The sequence below is a fragment of the Girardinichthys multiradiatus genome, chromosome X (genome assembly GCF_021462225.1).
Source record: "Girardinichthys multiradiatus isolate DD_20200921_A chromosome X, DD_fGirMul_XY1, whole genome shotgun sequence".
Lineage (NCBI taxonomy): Eukaryota > Metazoa > Chordata > Actinopteri > Cyprinodontiformes > Goodeidae > Girardinichthys > Girardinichthys multiradiatus.
The window spans coordinates 31,737,939-31,757,635 of NC_061817.1; the positions used below are offsets into that span (position 1 = coordinate 31,737,939).

The following is a 19,697-nucleotide window of genomic DNA, read 5'->3' on the forward strand; positions in this document are numbered from 1 at the left end:
GCAACAGTGGACGGTCGTTTGAATTGTGTCGTTGACTTTGCAGCAATCCCTTATGCTGAGCATGTACAGGTCCTTCTCAAAATATTAGCATATTGTGATAAAGTTAATTATTTTCCATAATGTCATGATGAAAATTTAACATTCATATATTTTAGATTCATTGCACACTAACTGAAATATTTCAGGTCTTTTATTGTCTTAATACGGATGATTTTGGCATACAGCTCATGAAAACCCAAAATTCCTATCTCACAAAATTAGCATATTTCATCCGACCAATAAAAGAAAAGTGTTTTTAATACAAAAAACGTCAACCTTCAAATAACCATGTACAGTTATGCACTCAATACTTGGTCGGGAATCCTTTTGCAGAAATGACTGCTTCAATGCGGCGTGGCATGGAGGCAATCAGCCTGTGGCACTGCTGAGGTCTTATGGAGGCCCAGGATGCTTCGATAGCGGCCTTTAGCTCATCCAGAGTGTTGGGTCTTGAGTCTCTCAACGTTCTCTTCACAATATCCCACAGATTCTCTATGGGGTTCAGGTCAGGAGAGTTGGCAGGCCAATTGAGCACAGTGATACCATGGTCAGTAAACCATTTACCAGTGGTTTTGGCACTGTGAGCAGGTGCCAGGTCGTGCTGAAAAATGAAATCTTCATCTCCATAAAGCTTTTCAGCAGATGGAAGCATGAAGTGCTCCAAAATCTCCTGATAGCTAGCTGCATTGACCCTGCCCTTGATAAAACACAGTGGACCAACACCAGCAGCTGACACGGCACCCCAGACCATCACTGACTGTGGGTACTTGACACTGGACTTCTGGCATTTTGGCATTTCCTTCTCCCCAGTCTTCCTCCAGACTCTGGCACCTTGATTTCCGAATGACATGCAGAATTTGCTGTCATCCGAAAAAAGTACTTTGGACCACTGAGCAACAGTCCAGTGCTGCTTCTCTGTAGCCCAGGTCAGGCGCTTCTGCCGCTGTTTCTGGTTCAAAAGTGGCTTGACCTGGGGAATGCGGCACCTGTAGCCCATTTCCTGCACACGCCTGTGCACGGTGGCTCTGGATGTTTCTACTCCAGACTCAGTCCACTGCTTCCGCAGGTCCCCCAAGGTCTGGAATTGGCCCTTCTCTACAATCTTCCTCAGGGTCCGGTCACCTCTTCTCGTTGTGCAGCGTTTTCTGCCACACTTTTTCCTTCCCACAGACTTCCCACTGAGGTGCCTTGATACAGCACTCTGGGAACAGCCTATTCGTTCAGAAATTTCTTTCTGTGTCTTACCCTCTTGCTTGAGGGTGTCAATAGTGGCCTTCTGGACAGCAGTCAGGTCGGCAGTCTTACCCATGATTGGGGTTTTGAGTGATGAACCAGGCTGGGAGTTTTAAAGGCCTCAGGAATCTTTTGCAGATGTTTAGAGTTAACTCGTTGATTCAGATGATTAGGTTCATAGCTCGTTTAGAGACCCTTTTAATTATATGCTAATTTTGTGAGATAGGAATTTTGGGTTTTCATGAGCTGTATGCCACAATCATCCATATTAAGACAATAAAAGACCTGAAATATTTCAGTTAGTGTGCAATGAATCTAAAATATATGAATGTTAAATTTTCAAAATAATTAACTTTATCACAATATGCTAATATTTTGAGAAGGACCTGTATGTAGCGAGAGTGGAAAGGAAAACTCCACTTTAACAGGAAGAAACATGCAGCAGAACCAGGCTCAGTGTGAGCAGCCATCTGCCACGATCATCTGGGGGATTGAGAAGACAGAGCACACACACACACACACACACACACACACACACACACACACACACACACACACAATAAACCCTTCTGCTCCAGAAGTACTTTCTATGTTAAAGAAAAGTTAAAAGCTCATGGCAGTAGTAGTAGCTTTATGTAGGACAGAAACACAGCTAAAGAGATAAGCTCTGAGCCAGTTTTCAAGTCTATAGTATGAAAGAAAGCACATTCAGTTAGTTGCAGTAAAAGTTCAGCTACTATTTCTAGGAGAGAGACAGGGTTAAACACTGAAAGACAGGGTCAAGTGTATCATCCACGGAAGTAGATCATGACATTGTTGGCAGCAGTAGCCCAGCCGACGTCCCCCTCCAGGCAGGTATCACAGCTAAACAGAACGCCAGGCTGGATGTAGCTTCTAGGAAGAGAAAAAAAATCAGAGAGAAAATATAAAGTTAAAGGTTTAAATAACAGCAAATAATGCAAAAATGGCAGAGCAGTAGGAGAATGTAGATACTGTGTCATTATGTCCTCCAGCAGCCTAACCCTATAGCAGCAAACCTAAAGAGATAGCTCAGGATACTGCATATTGTGGACTTCTTGAAAGTAAAGAATTACAATAGTCTTACAATAGTCTTGAAGCAAGCGCAGTTGAAATAAGGAAATCTTAGAAACCTGTTTAAAATGGGATTTAAATGACATGTCCTGGTCAAAAATAACACCAAGGTTTTTTACTTTATTACCAGAGGTCAATTTAATGCCATCGACATTAATTGATTGGCTAAGCAGTTTCGTTTTCAAAGACTGGTCCAAAGATGACAACTTCTGCCTCAGAATTTAAAAGCAGGAAATTAAAAGTCATCCAGGTGTTTATATCTTCAAGACATCCATGTAGTTTTGGATTAAGATATTTGATAATTTTAATATATTGGAAGGTTCTTTTTTTCAGTAACTTAATTCACCAGGTGAAACACATTATATAGATCAATTACACACAGACTGCTGTTTTCAAGCCTTTTTTTTGTTAATTATGATGGTGTTCCATTTACAGCTAATGAAAACATGACATTTAGGATTAGAATATTACATCAGACCAATAAAAAAACTATTTTGATACAGAAATGTTGGTTTAATGAAAAGTATGTTTAATACCTGTTTAAAGGTTGTTATTTTCAAAAGGTACTTTTGATGTGACAAACAAGCCTCATCGGAACACATATTCTAATTCATTGAATATGACTACTGTCCAGGGTGTACCCCACCTCTCGCCCATAGACTGCTGGAGATAGGCACCAGCTCCCCCGTGACCCACTATGGAATAAGCGGTAGAAAATGACTGACTGACTGTATAGCTGAGTATCATCAGCATAACAGTGGAAATTTATTCCATACTGTGTGATAATTTTACCAATCTGAAGCACATACGCAGTAAAGAGAGTTGGCCCAAGCACTGAACCCTGGGGCACATCACAAGTAAACCATCATTGTGCTTTGAGTGCTCTTATGAGTGGACCCAAGTGCAGAAAGACAGACAGGCTGGCTAGCTAATAATTAAATAAAAACGTACAAAGCGAGGCGTGAACGCAGGCCTGAACGTGGCATGGCAATAAACAAACAACATACACCTATGGATAGTGAATGGAACTGCAGAGTATTTAGCTTAGCGTAGGTTAAATTTAGGCAGAACTGATTGACATGAAACAGGTGGGATGAATCTGGATGATTGCAAGCTGGCAGGAAAAGAAAACAACTTAACAAAGGTAACTCAGTGTATAAAAGACCCAGTAATGAACTAGAAAGCTAAATGCAAAGAAAAGCATGAAAAAACACCTAACAAATATGAGTACAGAAAAGGGAACTGATAAGGCAAGACCTGATAGAACATAACAAACAAGAAAAATACTGAAAAACATGAACTCAAATACAAACCAGAACAGAACACCTAGGATTATGACAGACTGAAATTTCTTGCTTATTGTTCTTTACAGAACTGCTTAAGCTCTGTCAGATTGGTGTCCATTAACAGCAAAGTATTGTCACAGATCTAAACTTGGCCTGGGCCATTCTAACACGTTAATTTGCTTTGATCCAAACTGTTCTATTGTTGTGTGTTTAGGGTCATTGTTCTGCTGGAAGGTAAACCTCCACCCCAGTCTAGAATCTTTTGTGGCCTCTAAAGTTTTAGGTTAGTTTTTTTTCTTTTGTTGCTCCATTTATATTCCCTAACCAGCTTCCCTTTCACTGCTGATTAAAAGCATCCACACAGCATAATGCTGCCATCACCATGTTTCACATTTGGTATTAATGGTTGTGCTTTGTTATATTCCCCTTCACATAGTGTCTTGCATTTAAGTCAGAACGTACAATTTTGGTCATGTCTCATTGGTCTCCCTATGCCAAGTGTTTGTTGTATCTATTAAACGACTTGAGGCAAACTTTAAATGGGACTATAAAAAAAGGCTATCCTCTCCCCAGAATCTCCCAACTCGGCTGTGGATATTCAGCTTCTCCAGTTACAGTACCATGGGCCTCTTGGCTACCTCTCTGTTTGTGCTCTGGTAGATGGCCATGTTTTGGCAGGTTTGCAGTTGTGCCATATGTTTTCCACATTCAGATGATGCATTGAACACAGCTCAGTGAGATGTTCTAGGCTTAGGACATTATTTTATAGCCATACCCTGCACTTCTCCTCACCTTTATCCCTGACCCAGTGGTGGTTTAATATGGGTGATATGGTTCAGTGCCTGGGGATGCAATGACTCTTTCAGAAACAAACGTCATGTGTCAGTTGCCAGTTGTTTTTATGTACAGTATGTCTGAGTATATTTTTATATGAATAACTATTACAAAAAATGTTTGAAACACAAGACTGATGTCAGGCAGATCATTATTTTTTTTTAGTTACATAATAAAATGTTGTGATTTTTACAGAATGGGCTTTGTCTGGGGACAATGTGTTTGTTTGTGTGTGGTTAAGCAGGTGAAGAGGAGGCACCAAAGGAGGACTTGCCCAAGGCCCCATTTATGCCATAACCGTCACTTCCCTCACCACTCTGGATAGTTTTTTGGTTTTCACGATAATATTAGTTTACTAATGTCTAAATAAAACCATTAGGTCTTCACAGAACACCTTATACTTAGGTTTAATAACAAACTGGATTTCATTTAGGGGTATCAGGGCAGATTCTGCTCAAACCATGTGCATACCACATTTTTTAGATTATTTCGTAAAAATAAACTGAGAACCTTGAATCATGTCAAAAATCAATTGAAGTTTGTAGCTTGTCAGGCGTAGTTTTTATAAATGCAAATATAGCCAATATGATTTTAAGAGAAATGTCTAAATATTGCTTATTAAATAGTGTCAGTACGGCTGTTTCTAAAATACTCCTGCAGTCTGGAGCTTTGTTGAACACTGGCGTTCATTTTGAGGCAGATGTTTATGGACCCGAGATATGTGACCTGTCGTGTGCGCGCACTGCCAAACACGCGTACGCGCAACATCTTCCTCTATTTTTCCCCCACCGCTTCCTGCAAACGAAGGGTCGACTGGCTTCCACTGAGAGGATCCAGCTGTCACTCACCGAGCTCCCCGATCAACCAATAAAGATTCGGGCTGCGTGCGGCCCGAATAAACACACGCTGGTTGCGGGCGGACCTCCAGGTGATCAACAGATCTGCAATTGTGCACCACTCCTGCGAGGAAGAGCAGGATGAGGGACCCGAAACGCATCGCCGGAGCCAACAGGCATGTCAGCCACTGACATATTTATCGCTCAATTCCCGAGCCAGGCAGCCACAGAGATGTGAAGAAACGAGCGCCCGAGATTCGCTTCTAAATCGGCCGATTCAGCTGAAGGAAGGCTCCAACCGTGCCAAAATGACCAGGCTATTGTCTCGCATCGTTGTAACGGAACGGGCCCGCAGGAATCTTGGCACCGGTTTTACGCAGCAGACCACATAGTTTAATCGACGTTCTGCTCGACTGAGGAGCGAGCACATGGACAAAGACTGCCTGCACAAGTCTGGTAGTGATGCTGTGAGGTGAACATTAAAAAGCCATCAGAGAAACCTTCTGCTGGTTCCTCCCGAGAAGAAAAAGAATAAGGAAAAAATCAACTGCGGGACCTCGGCAAGTCCATAACGACCTTCCCTCAGTCCCCAAACAAAGGATCGTCTTATAGCTTAAAGCATCTTCACAGACTCGCATAGCGGTAAGAATCCATCTGTTTACTCACATCATCACCGAAACATCATGTTAATCCTAATTGGCTGCTAAACCGATCGAGTGGAGGATAGCGGGTCACAGGGACACCACATGGCACCAGAACGCACAAACTATGGTGTCATTAAAACAAACTTAACGTTTCTACTCTGTTACTCTGTTTAAAAAACCTAAAGGCCAAACTGTTAGATATAACTTCTGTGCAGATACCAATGCTTTTGGGAAAATAAACAGAAAAGGAGGCTTCTGATTTACACGCTAACTGGAGGTAATTCTTCATCACTTTTGAAAGTCACTTTAAAAGTCAAACTGAACCTCCTCATTCATCTCAGAACAAGAAACATGGAGTGGATGGAGGTGCAGGGATTTAGTTCCTGCTAAAGCTGTTCACATAAATGTCAAGCAGACTTCATAATGACTTTACATGTAAACTCGTGTTTATACTTAATAATTTATGCTCTAACAAGCACTAAAAGGCATTCCCGAACAAAGCAACATAAGTCATGTCTGAGGATCCTGATGAGAATATTGGTGAACGTAATAAACTTGCAAATCTCACTTGGAATAATGTCCCCTCAGAATTAAGGAACATTTATATATTATAACAGAGGTGGGCAACTTATCATGTCTGTGACCACACAGCTTGCATATTAAACATGCTATTTTAATTTTGTCAGGCAACTTTTTTTAGTCATGGTTGAAATGTTTTGATCTAATGTTTTATTTGGATGGAAAATTTGGTTTTCTTTGAGGTCGGACCTGTAGAGTCCAGTTTAAAGTTTCTATAAAGGAATTAGCACATAAAGGAAATAATATATGCTATGATAGTGGCAGTTTTGAATCCAACTAATTACAAGACTGCAACCATTGGTGCATCAAAGCATATGCCATTAACCTTTATTTGACTTTGATCAAAAATTGCATCAAGGTACACACTTTTGGTTGATGTTTTTCCAGATCACAAAATTCTGGCAGGTGTTAGGTTTGATACATTTAAGGAATACAATAGGGGATGAAAAAACAAGATTTTTTCACAGTTTGATCTGCAAATCAGGGAAAACTGGGTGATTACGATCACAATCTAATTGTCTGGTGCATCTTTGACATGAGCCTTTATGGTCAAATTTGGCACATTTACATTAGGGCTGCAGCTAACGATTATTTTGCTAATCGATTAATCTGTTGACTATTTTTCCCGATTAATTGATTAATTATTGGATAGTAAAAGGTGCTAAAGCTGAGATTTTTTTTTACAGAATTTGGACCATGTGAAGCTAAAACTGCCACTAGAGGAGTTCTGGATAAAGCATATTTACAGACAAAGAAGGATTTTCATTTTAAATGCAAATGTAAATACACTGCTCAAAAAAATAAAGAGAACACTTAAACAACACAATATAACTCCAAGTGAATCAAACTTCTGTGAAATCAAACTGTCCACTTAGGAAGCAACACTGATTGACAATCAATTTCACAGCTGTTGTTCAAATGGAATAGACAACAGGGGGAAATCTTTGATGATTAGCAAGACACTCAATAAAGGAGTGGTTCTGCAGGTGGGGACCACAGACCACTTCTCAGTATCTATGCTTTCTGGCTGATGTTTTGGTCACTTTTGAATGTTGGTGGTGCTTTCACACTCGTGGTAGCATGAGATGGACTCTACAACCCACACAAGTGGCTCAGGTAGTGCAGCTCATCCAGGATGGCACATCAATGCGAGCTGTGGCAAGAAGGTTTGCTGTGTCTGTCAGCGTAGTGTCCAGAACCTGGAGGCGCTACCAGGAGACAGGCCAGTACACCAGGAGACGTGGAGGAGGCCGTAGGAGGGCAACAACCCAGCAGCAGGACCGCTACCTCCACCTTTGTGCAAGGAGGAACAGGAGGAGCACTGCCAGAAAGCAGGTTCACACTGAGCACATGTGACAGACGTGACAGAGTCTGGAGACACCGTGGAGAATGATCTGCTGCCTGCAACATCCTTCAGCGTGACCCGTTTGGCAGTGGGTCAGTAATGGTGTGAGGTGGCATTTCTTTGTAGAGCCACACAGCCCTCCATGTGTTCACCAGAGGTAGCCTGACTGCCATTAGGTACCGAGATGAAATCCTCAGACCCCTTGTGAGACCATATGCTGGTGTGGTTGGCGCTGGGTTCCTCCTAATGCAGGACAATGCTAGACCTCATGTGGCTGGAGTGTGTCAGCAGTTCCTGCAAGATGAAGACATTGAAGCTATGGACTGGCCCGCCCGTTCTCCAGACCTGAATCCGATTGAGCACATCTGGGACATCATGTCTCGCTCCATCCACCAACGTCACGTTGCTCCACAGACTGTCCAGGAGTTGGTGGATGGTTTAGTCCAGGTCTGGGAGGAGATCCCTCAGGAGACCATCCACCGTCTCATCAGGAGCATGACCAGGCGTTGTAGGGAGGTCATACAGGCACGTGGAGGTCACACACAATACTGAGCCTCATTTTAACTTGTTTTAAAAGGACATTACATCAAAGTTGGATCAGCCTGTAGTGTTTTTCCACTTTAATTCTGTGTGTGACTCCAAATCCAGGCCTCCATTGGTTAATAAATTTGATTTCCATTGATGATTTTTGTGTTATTTTTGTTGTCACCACATTCAACTTTGTGCAGAACAAAGTATTCAATGAGAATATTTCATTCATTCAGATCTAGGATGTGTTATTTGAGTGTTCCCTTTATTTTTTTTGAGCAGTGTATTTGTGTGTGGGTTGATCCTGCAGCAAATGGCATGTTATAGAGTCTGTATACTCCAGTTAACGATTATTCGATTACTAAATTAGTTGATAATTATTTTAATAATTGATTAATCATGATTAATATGATTAATTGTTTCAGCCCTAATTTACATGATAGATTAAAGTTATCAGAATGGCTATTGTGCAAAGTCCTTTTGAAATAAATAAAGTAAAATTAGATTGGTAAAATACTGGGAAATGTTTTGATTGTAAAGTCTGCCAACATAAGGTAAAAACACCAGATAACTATGAGTTGATTAAACAAAAAGTCTATAAAACGATTTATTTAGCCTATAAGCTGGACCTTTAGGCTCATGTGTTATGTAATCTATGTCGCCTGTGTCTCCACTGTACTCCACTGTAGCCCTTCGCTGTAGCACTTACCAAATAAGGCTTTGGCCGTCGTTCCATCTGCACTCATCTCCTGCTTCAGTCATTATCTTAGCACATCAGAAGAAACGCACTCCACCACTTACAGCCTTTTCTTCTGAAACGCATCCAACACCTGGAGTTGTTCACCATAATGAGGAACGGCCTCTTTGAAATTTGGCACATTGGTTTCAGAGTGGAGCAATTTGTCAGTGCCACAGCAGCAACAGCTCATATATGAGCCACCATAATGAGTTTCTCCCTCTCTGCTTCAGAAAATCCCTGCTACATGTGAAGTCATTGTGATGGAGTTTGGAGCCTTGCCACTGAAAGCTTAGTGCTACTAAGTGGTTCACACTTTAAACGAACCAAGCTTTGTGTTTTTTCCTAAATTTATTTTTTTGGTGAGCTGCCACCTCTGTTTGCCCTCTCTATTTTTGCTTCCATCAAGAGAAAGCAGTTTTGGCATTTCACAGCCTTACATTCCTCATTAACATTTTCAGTATGTGAAAGTATTTAGCGAGGCAGTCCATTTCTCCCGCTCTCCTCCCTCCATGTTATCCACGCACCTTCCCTGCAGACAATTATTTTATTCCCTGTGATGGAAGACAAAAGGAAAAGTCAACCCCTTTGCTCTGCAGCTCTCCGAGAGAGAGAAAGAGATGAGGAGCATATTCTGGTTGGCAGTTGAGAAATGCCCCTTAACTTCAAACTAGGCTCCTTTTTTCCTTTAATTTAATACACAGCAGTTTTTTGGTATTTTTTTCCCATCCCTTAAGCTCAAAATATTAAATAGAAATCCTGACCTTGCAGATATAAGTGATAAATTGTGCATGTTTACTAAATGATCAAAGGATGTCCTAGAAAAGTCCAAGAAATGATACATAGCCTCTCAGCTGTCTGCTGTGCTGATTTATATCCAATGTTTCTGTGAAACATAAAAATTGATCTTTTTTTTCAGTGGTCTCCAGAAATTGAACTGCATAGATCAGTTCAAGAAAGGTTAACTGATAAAAAAGTGAAGGATAGCAGCATGGACAGCGGTTCTTAACTTGCTGTTAGGGATGGTGCGATACGTTCCAGACTGCATACATGTGAGATGGTAATTTACATATAAATAAGTAAAGAGAACAAAATATTTACAGGAGCTGTGCTTTTATGTCGTGAAAGGAACAATGACTTAGGACTAAGATCTTTCTTTTTTATTTTATTATGTATGCAAATACTGGGTGAATGATGGAGCCAAATATAGAAATCAGTCTCTGCAAAACTTAATTGCCTTATGCTGAAATCCTAACAACCTGTTATTTATGGGAAATCAATAATAAATAAATATATATATATATATATATATATATATATATATATATATATACACAGTACATTAGCCTGCTGTGCTTTTAATTTGCATTTAAAAGCTATAATCGCTGGGGGGGTTGTGATTAGTAATGGTCCATTAAACTGAAGATGCCTTAGATCTCCTTTAAGGGCTTTTGAAAGAGCACATCAGATAAAGAGCTTAATAATTTAATGTAACACTAAGTAAGCACCATGGCGCAGAGTACCATATATAGTTCTGGTCATATGTTTACATCCAATCATCATGGACATGAATCTCATTAATTTGGGGCTTTTGTTGACTTCTTTGAGACATTCTTTTTTCAAGGTGCACATTTAATGAAACATTCAACTGTAATGATTTAAAGCAATCTTTATGGATATTCTGTTAGCCACTTGGCTAATATATATAATCATGCTCAAATATTTGCATACACCAGCACTGCTATTTGGTTAAACATCTTAAAATAATCCTAATTTAAGAGACTTCATTAATGCCGGTTTGTAACTCTGTTTTTCAGCATGGTTAATACATTTTAAAAAGGGCTGAGTGTAGAGCTTTGGGTTGGCCATTTAAAAACCCAAAGTTTTTCTCTTTATCCATCCCAAAACCAGTTCTGATGTGGTTTTAGGGTCTTTGTCCTGTTGAAACACCTTGTTTCAGCAGTTGATTTGAGGTGAAGGTGAATAATTTAGAGGAAGTTTGCCTTCTTCAGTATCCCATTCACTTTGTGCAATCCATCAACCCCACAGCATGATGCTGCCACCATGCTTGACAGTTAGTTCAGCATTCTTGGGTTTGAAAGCCTCACCGGGAGTGCCCCAACTATGCTTCCTGTTATTGTACCCAAGTAGCTCTATCTTTGTCTCATTTGACCTTAAAGCTGAAACTGCTAATTTTAGTCGAGCAAGAAGGTTTTGATTTCTTTGTCAGCACCCTCTCAGTCTTTATGGTGTTAAACTACAGGGGTTGGACAATGAAACTGAAACACCTGTCATTTTAGTGTAGGAGGTTTTATGGATAAATTGGACCAGCCTGGTAGCCAGTCTTGATTGATTGCACATTGCACCAGTAAGAGCAGAGTGTGAAGGTTCAATTAGCAGGGTAAGAGCACAGTTTTGCTCAAAATATTGAAAAGCACACAACATTATGGGTGACATACAAGAGTTCAAAAGAGGGCAAATTGTTGGTGCACGTCTTGCTGGCGCATCTGTGACCAAGACAGCAAGTCTTTGTGATGTATCAAGAGCCACGGTATCCAGGGTAATGTCAGCATACCACCAAGAAGGACGAACCACATCCAACAGGATTAACTGTGGACGCAAGAGGAAGCTGTCTGAAAGGGATGTTCGGGTGCTAACCCGGATTGTATCCAAAAAACATAAAACCACGGCTGCCCAAATCACGGCAGAATTAAATGTGCACCTCAACTCTCCTGCTTCCACCAGAACTGTCCGTCGGGAGCTCCACAGGGTCAATATACACGGCCGGGCTGCTATAGCCAAACCTTTGGTCACTCATGCCAATGCCAAATGTCAGTTTCAATGGTGCAAGGAGAGCAAATCTTGGGCTGTGGACAATGCGAAACATGTATTGTTCTCTGATGAGTCCACCTTTACTGTTTTCCTCACATCCGGGAGAGTTACGGTGTGGAGAAGCCCCAAAGAAGCGTACCACCCAGACTGTTGCATGCCCAGAGTGAAGCATAGTGGTGGATCAGTGATGGTTTGGGCTGCCATATCACGGCATTCCCTTGGCCCAATACTTGTGCTAGATGGGCGTGTCACTGCCAAGGACTACCGAACCATTCTTGAGGACCATGTGCATCCAATGGTTCAAACATTGTATCCTGAAGGCGGTGCCGTGTATCAGGATGACAATGCACCAATACACACAGCAAGACTGGTGAAAGATTGGTTTGATGAACATGAAAGTGAAGTTGAACATCTCCCATGGCCTGCACAGTCACCAGATCTAAATATTATTGAGCCACTTTGGGGTGTTTTGGAGGAGCGAGTCAGGAAACGTTTTCCTCCACCAGTATCACGTAGTGACCTGGCCACTATCCTGCAAGAAGAATGGCTTAAAATCCCTTTGACCACTGTGCAGGACTTATATATGTCATTCCCAAGACGAATTGACGCTGTATTGGCCGCAAAAGAAGGCCCTACACCATACTAATAAATGATTGTGGTCTAAAACCAGGTGTTTCAGTTTCATTGTCCAACCCCTGTAGCTTCACTGCGGTCAGTTCATGGCAGTATGGGTTTGAAATGTTAAAAAGCAAGGACACCAGAAAATTTCAATGACATCTACACAGTCTGTTAAGAAGAACGGTCAAACATTCAGCCAGATTTATGCCAGAAGCTTGTGGTTTTGACCCTGTGTGGTGTAGAAAAAAAACACAAGTTCAAACCTGTGAATGTTTATTTGTTGTATAATTTTACCCTGTAAAAATGTTTCAAAAGAATAATTAAAAGCCTAAGATATAAATGGCCATCATGCCTATAATGTCTGCATCTAAACTCCGTCTGAATATAGTTTGTGTTACTTGCTGCAACATTATTTTCTCAGCACTGAAGAATCCTGAGAGCTTAGTACGATATACAATGAATAAATTTGTTATTGAATCATAGCACTAAAGTCACGATTAATCTAAAAAAATCTCTTGAATGTGTGAAATCGGTTTGCAAAGATTTACCTTTTTGCTATCACGAGATTGCTTTGTGTTAATCACACAGTTATCTACAGTTTTCCTACTTGTTGAGGAAAATGTCTGCAGGATGTGTCTAAATCGATTTCATGCTCACATGCACTAATTTCTAATAAATGATTAATTCAATTGCTGGTTTTTTATACAATGTGGAACGTGGAGGCAGTTATGGAAGAGGTGAATGCTTTTAGCAACAAAAGTAAACAAGCAGGTGACTTGCAGAGTAAGCAATCAACATGATGGGAGATCTGGAATTAAAAGGCAGAGAAATTAGAAAATGCAGAGAGCTGGGTGACGTGGAAGGCATATGGATTTGAATTGACACCCTCCTTTGCTCCTCCAACATCTCTTAGCTGGCTTTGCTTAACATAAAAGATGAAGGTATTATACCTATATCTTGTTCAGCAGACGGGAGCACGTAGCCAGGCTTAATCCTCGGAGTGTCGCTTTCTCAGGGAAAACAGTGTATTTATCCCCGCCAACGAGTCTGGATTCTCTCCGCTTGCCACCCAGCGCTCTGCTCTGCGTTTTTCTGTTTGCCAGTTCCTGTAAGACACTTTGAAGCAGCAGCAGCAGTAGAGGGAAGGTGCTTTGCTCTCTTTCCATGTAATTACCAAGTGATTAAGGTTGTTGGAGGTCATCGGCTGTAAATGGGAGATGCAGCAGTGTGCCTTATAGGGCACCCCTCTTGTGATGTTGTGCAAAGTTTCGGCTGCACTGACACAGCAACTTTAAAGTAGTTACAACATAAAGATGGATTTGGATAATGTGATTGAACTATTACTTGAGTCAGCAGATGGTAATTTTCTGCTATTGTGATTAAATTCATATATTAAAATTTGTTCTGGATGGCTGATATGAAAATAATTGGCTAGTGAGATGTTCTTAAATATCTTTAAAAAAGTGGAGATGAAAACATTTAATCAATTTTGTATTCATGAACTTTAGAGCGTAAAACGTAACCTTAGACAAATTCGGACCTTCTCATGTTTCTCTGATTTGGTGATTCAACGAGCAGCTGAGTGCACTCAGTGTCTAACCCTGCTGATATTTTAGTGCAGACCAAATAAAAATATTAGGAGACGACAAGACGGGGGAGAGTGCTCTCTGTGACTCAGGATGACTCCCCGGGAAAATGAGCCCTGCAGTCGACCGTGACCCTTCATAAATGGATATATTGCTGTTTGTGTTGGTGCACGTGTCGCCATGATGCCACAGCAGATCTTTAAGTCTTCAATGTCAAAAAATATAGAGGGGGGAGAGTCTGATTTTGTTTGACAAAGGGAATCCTGTGATTCATGGTGTCTGTGTGGTATTTCTGCAGCATGTGGTGGTTGTGCAACACACGTGATTGTTTTTAAACGTAAAAGCAATGCAGTAGTGCTTTGTATCAAAATTGTTTGTACATTTAAGAATTATCTAAGGTGAATTTGACATTTTGCATTGGAATTATCAAAAAAAAATTTGCATTGGCTTGAAAAAGTATGAAATGTTGATGTAGAACCAGTGCGCAAAATAAAGCATAAAAGCTGCCAACCTGACTGTACTTCATGTCTAAATAATATTTTAAAAACTTGTTAATATAAATATATTTTAATCAATATAAACAGAAGGAAGCAGTAACCCTTTCTGAAAAGAAGGTGCAAGGAGAGAGGGCATACCTCTGTGGAGTGTGGCTGAAATCAGTTGTCACTTTCTCCTGGATTGTACTCATGAAGAGATATGGACAGTCTAACAAATGAAAACAGTCATGAGACTCCTTCCCATCGGGAATGTCACTGTTGCACACCCGAATCGTCTCAGGCTGTGTGCACGGGAACACACACATGCAGATAAACTGAAGCCAGCGTGCACAGACATGCTTACGCTGCAGCCAGTGCCTCACATGCATATTCAAGCCGATATGTCAGGCTCATGACTCTATGCGCGCGGACACATTTACATATGAGCACGGCTGTCGTGGTACAGGGCCTGATTTGGGGTGACAGGTCTTATGCCACAGCCCCTGGGTCAGTGTGGGGGGGGGAGTGGAGCCACAACGTGACAGAGATCAGGGCAGAAAGATGCCTTTCATTCACCGTCAGCCTCCTGTGACACGGCCATTTTTTCCTCGTCTCCGGTTTATTAGGGTCAGCAGCTATGAGTTAACATATGAATTTATGCTCATCTGACTGTTTCTGTTTTTACTGGAGCTTGTTACTGTTTCTTCTGGCCACAAATACTTAGGTTAAGTGGTTCTAATTTATTATTGGAGCTCAAATTTGGAACTTTGGTAATTCTTTACATGACATAAAAAAAAATCAACACTTCAGCTGTCAGTTACATAAATTATGATTTCAGTAACTATTTATTGTTATTGCAAATCAATTTCCTTGTCTAACAAAATTGAGAAAATACAGAAAAATACCTATATAGCTAAAAACTAAACTTAGGAAACAAAAAATCCACATATCTACTTTTCTCTTTAAAATATACCTAAAATAAAGGTCTATTTTCTGATCAAAAATCTTCTGAAGATGCTCCATTCTTTTGAAAATCCATGTTAATATAATTATTATTAGATTGCAATTTATTTGATAAGTGAGTTACTTTTTTAGGTTGCTATACTTTGTAGAGCCATGTTACAAATGCATACCCCCCTGTTCCTTTAGCGCTTTCCAGCACAGTTTTATGATGTCTCCCATCATTTAAAGCAAAGTAAAGGTACATCAGCATTTCTGGTACAGCCAAAAGGAGATTCACAGGAGACAATATTCTCCCAGGATGTTTTTAATGCAACAAAACAAATGTTGACTTTTCTCGTTCTTCAGTAATAACAATGAATGCAGCTTTTTTTCCCTCTTGCTTTAAAAGTGATTTGGTGTGAAATTAAGGATAAAATTTAAGACTCACAAGGATCACCGATGAATTATGAAGAGACGGAGCTGCATTTCTTCTGCTCCTCCAACTGGATCACCCTCAGTTTAATACTCAGTTCCCTCAGTGCTGCCAGCGTTAGCAACACAGCTACATATAATGCAAATACACAGAGGCTCTTAATGGGTGGGTGAATGAAAAGCGCATTTTGAAGCGGGTTTGTAGAACATGAATGAGCTCTGTGGTTTGTATCTCAATGCCACTGAGGAAAAGAATATTTTTTTCTTAAAATGCACTAAATCATTTAAAAACGTTTTTGGGGTGGGCAACATTATACCATAATGGTACGTACATTTAAATTTGAACATTGATTTTATAAACATGAATCAAGTATTCAATGACTTCAACAGGTAAAAATTTCAGACTTTATATTTTTTTGCTAACTTTGTTCATGGAGCAAGATGGTCTGTGAGTCTGATTAAAGCACTTTATTATTTACTTAATTAATGCACTTTTATGCTTATTCTTCACAGATTGGTTTGAATTTTTATCTCATGTTTTTCAGATGCACATCTAAACTGAACAACTATAACTACATCATTCCCGAAGCCAAGGGTTTATTAAGTATTCAGATTTTGATTTCATCCTCAAAATGTCCATATTCCTCATTTATCAAGAGCACATGATGTACCTGCGATCACAGGCTGGACACCAAATGACTAAAACAATTGAAAGAACATTTGGAATGGCTTTCAGAAAGCCTCGAGAACAACTGGAGAAACTCTTGCTCCTTGGAAGCAAAGCATCAATAGATTTGTGGTGGTTTAGGACATTTGCAGAGTAACTAACCTTGCAATTCTTCTGATTTTACTAGGTTTAACCCATAACAAATATTTAGCTTAATATAACCACAAATATTTATTATTTTATTTGTGATGACAGCTTATTAGGAACTTATGAAATAGGCTTAGTATTATGGGGTTCATATCTGCAATGATGAAACCATAATTGGTACATTCACATCTGCTTGATAGCTTCTGTTGGAAATAGTTTCATTGTACAATTTTAATATCATGTAGAGATTTAGGGGTTCTACTTGCAGTGTTTTGCAGACTATTTCAGTTGTAATGTCCACAAAAATAGCATACATTGTTTTTTATTGAATGCTTAAAAAAGACACCAATGACTTGCAATTTGCTGCAGACGCTGTCGAGAGCAGATGAGACTCCATAAGGAGATCTGTGCCACAGGGCTGCACATGGCGGAACGCACGCGCCGACACAACCACGAGCGCTCACGCCTGATTGGTCCAGCTGGGGCGGCTACGGCCGGGTGATGTCCCTCTCGCTCTCTGTCACAGGCAAAGCTGAGCGGAGCAGCCAGGTTCACCGACTCGGGCTGACACCCTGTCATCGCCTCGCCCGGCACACTCCGCTATACACAAAAGGGCGAATATACACACACACATACCGGGGTGTGCAAAAATGCGAAGAAAGCAGGGCTATCGAGCAGAATACATTTCAGGGAGGATTTTCTTCTTTTTTGTTTTTGCTTTGTTTTTAGTCTTCATGTAGTAATGATTTTAGAAGGTCAAGCCGTCTTTCATCTACACTCACAGGGGCCTCGTCCTCTACTTCTGGGTTGCATAGATCTCTTCTTTAGCTCACCATAAATACTTGGTTGTGTGACCAAAGACTTCACATCATGAGGTGGATTTAGTGATTCAGCTCAACATAGAAACCCCTGCAGCACAAGTCTCTTTGCTTGAATGTGTATTGGCTTGAACCTGATTGAAGGCTCTTTTATTCTCTCAGCAATGGATTGTAATCCAATGAACAACTAAAAGAGCTTACATTACCACAAAGCAAGAAAGATTCGAGCCAACAGAGGTTATTTTTAGCCACTGTTCTATATACAACATGTTCTCCAGACACAAAGATGCTCTAGGGTTAAGAGTCGTGTTTACACAGCCTCCTATGGTGACTTCATATGACTTCATACCACAGAGCGTATTCACCTAGAGCTTTCCTGGGACCTTAGAAACAACATGGTTTATTTTGTAAATATCATGAAATCTGGACTAGGGTTAGATCAAAATTCTTCATGTTTTTCACGTTCAAAGTGATCTTAAACTGGACATAACATTTTTGCAACACTTACCTTTCAGTGTGTTCAGGCTTGTAATCATTTTTGTTTTATTAATTTCCGTTTCTGAAGTGTAGGGAATCCGTAAATAATAACAGTAAAGGAAAAAAAAAAAGAGTTGATTTCTGTAGCTAAAGTTTTCACTACATGTTTGTGTCACACAGCCAATTGATGCATTCCCATTGCAAGGTTTCTTGTTTTAATCAACAGTTTGTGTTTTATGTACAACTGCAGCACATCAAGACTGCATGCCATCGCCCATATATGGTATTCAGTTCTAGCTTTTAGAAGATGTGTGGTTTTTGAAACGATAAATCTGCTTTGAAAAGAACTGTAAAAGCTCATTTTAATTTATATTCCATACCTCTATTATCTGTAGGTCTTATGGTTCTAAAGCTACATTTGCATGTGTCATGTTTTCTTATAGGATAAGTGGACTGTAAATCATTAAGTATCATAGTAGCTTTAAAACATTGTTAGTGTAAATAAATAGGGTTTTCTGATAGAAATTGAACTCAGTAATTAGTCTGAGTACATGTTTAGAGCTAAAAGTGGAACTAAATTCCCCTCTGAGACATTATAATTAGTGTTCTTTTTTGTTGATTTTGAGATATTGATTACAGAAACAAGCAATAAGGAAAACACAGACAAATGTTACTGTATTGTTGTGCCAGTGACCTGATAGTGCTTCATTACTACATATTCATATTCAGTGAATTTGAATATTATTAAAATGTTTATTTCTGTAACTAAAAAGTGAAACACATATAGATTAATTACACAAAGACTGATGTTTTCACGTATTTCTTTCGGATGATTCTGATGATTTCCCGGTTACAGCGAATGAAAACACATTTAGGATTCAAATGTTACATCAGACCAATAAAAAAAATTTTTAATACAGAAATATGGTTTCAATGAAAGTACGTTAAATGCCTGCTTAAAGGTTATTTTAAATGTTACTTTTAATCTGACAAATGAGCCTCATCAGAATGCATATTCTATTGAATATTGAGGAAAGCCCTAAATCTTAAGCTTCCTCTTGTCACTGTAACATTTATACACCTAAACACCAAAAAAGTCTGGTGCACTTTCTCTTCCTTGTTGCGTCACAGACACGTGATGTGTCTCCCAGGACATCTCTGACCTGTGCTGTCCTTCCCTCTCAGTCTCTGCTCCTGGGGTCGTGTTTAAGCGAAATAACATTCATACATGACTGGGTTTCCATGACCACATGGCCTCGGGATGATCTGAGCCTCCGACCACCATGGTACGATGGGCAGGAGAAGCCCCGGGGCGAGTACATATGCACTCTAGTGTATCCTGGATGATAGCCTCATGGGCTGATGTTCTGAGACTGTGTCTGATACAAAAAAAGAAAGAAAAGAACAGATTCACTTGACAGAAGGGCTTAATGCCTAACTTTAAATAGCTCTGTGCTGGTTCTGTTTTTCCCCTCTGTTCTGTGGGTTTTAGGTCCGGGCTTCTGCTGCACGTAATTGTCTAGAGTCAAACGAGGAGTCGGGGGAACTGA

At 40.2% G+C, this 19,697-nt stretch overlaps 1 protein-coding gene across 2 annotated transcripts in view; it reads left to right on the plus strand.

Annotated features, from left to right (window-relative positions):
- Positions 1 to 5,273: 5,273 nt before the first annotated feature.
- Positions 5,274 to 19,697, plus strand: part of LOC124863393 (gap junction gamma-1 protein-like) — a 61,759-nt gene continuing 47,335 nt past the window's right edge. For both annotated transcript variants that reach the window (XM_047357753.1, XM_047357752.1), the window contains exon 1: positions 5,274 to 5,962. The gene's annotated coding sequence lies outside the window, so the exon portion shown is untranslated. The remainder of the gene's footprint in view (positions 5,963 to 19,697) is intronic.